We start from the raw sequence: 2,710 nt of genomic DNA on the forward strand, positions 1-2,710 counted from the left end.
ACTGGCTTGATGGCACTTAAGAACAACAAATAAAGAGGTTAAATAAATTATGGTAGACATAAGGAGTCCTGGTGTGCTATAGGAAAACACTGAATTGCTAACTGCAAAGTCAATGGCACAAACCCATCAGCCATTTCTCAGAAACACCATACAGGGTCTCTATGAGTTGGAACCAAATGGAACGCATGTAACACCAGTGAGTCGGAACTGATTCCAAAGGCACTCAACTACAGGCATTCTGTGCAAGCCACTCACCCCGCTGAATGTCTACCACCAGGTGGCGCACTTTCAGGAAGCTCAGGTTGGCTCCGCAGAAAATCTAGATAAAAGTGTTAAAATTCCTTAGGTCTGGTGCTGGTTCTGACGCATAGCAATCCTGCATAGAGTTTCTGAGGCTGTAAGTCTTACGGGAGCAGAAAACCTCATCTTTCTTCGGCTGAACGGTTCGTAGTTTCGAACTGCTGACCTTGAGGTTAGCAGCCCGACACATAACCACTATGCTATCAGGGCTGACAGAGCTCTTTCGTCTTGAGGCCCAGTAGCTCAACCCTGAGTTAGGGAAGTTTCTCAGAGCTCTGATGTGGCACTGCGGGTTAGTGTGCTGGACTGCAAAGTCGACTTGAGCCACAAAGTCAGTGGTTCAAGCTCACCAGCTGCTCCTTGGAAACCCTATATAGGGCCGCTATGGGTCAGAACTAACCCAGAGCACCTGGGAAAGCATACTTCTCACCTGGCAGTGGGAGAGCAGAGCACTCCTCTCTGAAGCTGCCAGGAAGGTTGCGGGTTCTAGAAGCCCCTCTGTGCCCCTCAGAGCAGCGAACCAGGCTCTATCTCTCACACCCCCTTAGCAGTTTAATTCCACTGCATTGAAGGAAATAGGTCTCTCCCACCTCCTCCTCCTCTCCCTTCTCTTGGCCTTGGTGGGTGCGTGGGGTGTGGGCGGATGAGTCGGATGAGTCAGATGATACAGGCCAGTTCTTTTAGTTGCACAGGCTGCTGCTCTGGCCACTGGCTTCACCTGTGTATCTCCGTGCAGGGAGGGATCAGAGAAGCCTGCTTCTGGCTTTATTTTTTTACTTAATAAGCTATAAAAACCAGCTCCAAATTCTTGAGTACACCCACAGAGCCTTTTAAAATATTTTTCCAATTTATTTTAGCATTTAAAAATGTATCCTCAGCTGTCTTAGGTCAGGCGCCAGAAGCAGACATGGAGATGAGCTGTTGTGTGCTTGTGATCTATAAAGGATGCGCTCTCAGGAGAACCAACCCAGTGTACCGTCTCAGGCAAGTTCTCATCAAGGGTGGCATTAGCCTGATCCCACAGGGGGCTCTGCAGTTTGAGAATCAGAATCCCTACTTCCCCTCATACTTCCTATTCCAGTGCACCTAGACAAGGCTTTTATATCATCATGCCCCACAAGGCATTGGGTAAGGTCCACTTCAGAGGGACATAGATTCTCAGGCAATGCCTTTCCTAGTAACCCAAGGCTGGGCCTCTACAATGGAGGCACAGGGGCTGGCTGTTGTAAATGGTGATGGTTTTGTGCTATGGAGTCTGTTCCGACTCATAGCAATCCTGTATAGGGTTTCCGAGGCTGTAAATCTTTATGGGAGCAGAAAGCTTCATCTTTCTCCCATGAAACAGCTGGTAGTTCTGAACTGCTGACCTTAAGGTTCACAGCCCAATTTGTAACCACTATGCTATGTTGTTGTTGTCAAGTGCCTTCGAGTTGATTCCGACCCATAGTGACCCTGTACAGGGTTTCCAAGGAGCAGCTGGTGAGCTTGAACCGCCGACCTTGCAGTTCAAACGGCTTTGCAGTCTGGTGCATGAACCCACAGTGCACACCAGGATTCCCACTACGCTATAGATGGGAATAGCTCCTGTGCAGTAGTTTTCCAAATAATTTGTGTAGTTGCTTAGCCCTCAAGGAAGTCGAGCACAACTCCCCAATCCCTAACGTGTGGGCTGTGCATAGTGTTCTCTTCCAAAGAGTGCAGTGTGGACTGGGGAAGAAGTCACTTTACAGTGACAAACACTATCTCAAACAGGTGATGGAGGACAGCAACAACAATGACAAGACATGCTCATAGTGTATGCCTTTGCTATGACGTGATGAGAACGGGACTCTGCTTCTGTGATCTTCCTCCCCCAAACCCATAACCTCAGTTTAATGATGAGAAATACACAGAAACCTCTCAATTGAGGGACACTCTATACAATACCTGTATTTTATAGAATGCAAGGTTCCCTCAAAATCATTAAGGTTATTAAAAGTAAGGAAACTGTCACTCCAAGAGAAGCCTAAAGAGAGAAGCGTGCTAACTGTACTGTGGGACCCTAGATGAGGCTCTGGAACAGGAAGTGGACATTAGGTAACAATGAAGGAAATCTGAATCAAGTATAGGTTTCGTGCAATAACAGTGTGTCGGTGTTGATTCATTGGTTGTGATAAATGCACCACCATACTCATGCTAAGATGTTAATAATAGCAAACACTGGGCGTGGAACATGCAGATACTCTCTATACTTACTGCATAATTTTTCTACAAATCTAAGACTCTTAAAATAAAAGTTTGTTGTTTAAAAAAGAAGCAGGTGTGCAATTAATGTAGTAATGTATTTAACCCAATATATCTAAGGTTTTATCATTGCAACATGCAATCAAAACCAAACATTCATTAATGAGATTTCTCATAGTCTTTTGTT

The sequence above is a fragment of the Chrysochloris asiatica genome, unplaced genomic scaffold (genome assembly GCF_000296735.1).
Source record: "Chrysochloris asiatica unplaced genomic scaffold, ChrAsi1.0 scaffold00124, whole genome shotgun sequence".
Taxonomy (NCBI): Eukaryota; Metazoa; Chordata; class Mammalia; order Afrosoricida; family Chrysochloridae; genus Chrysochloris; species Chrysochloris asiatica.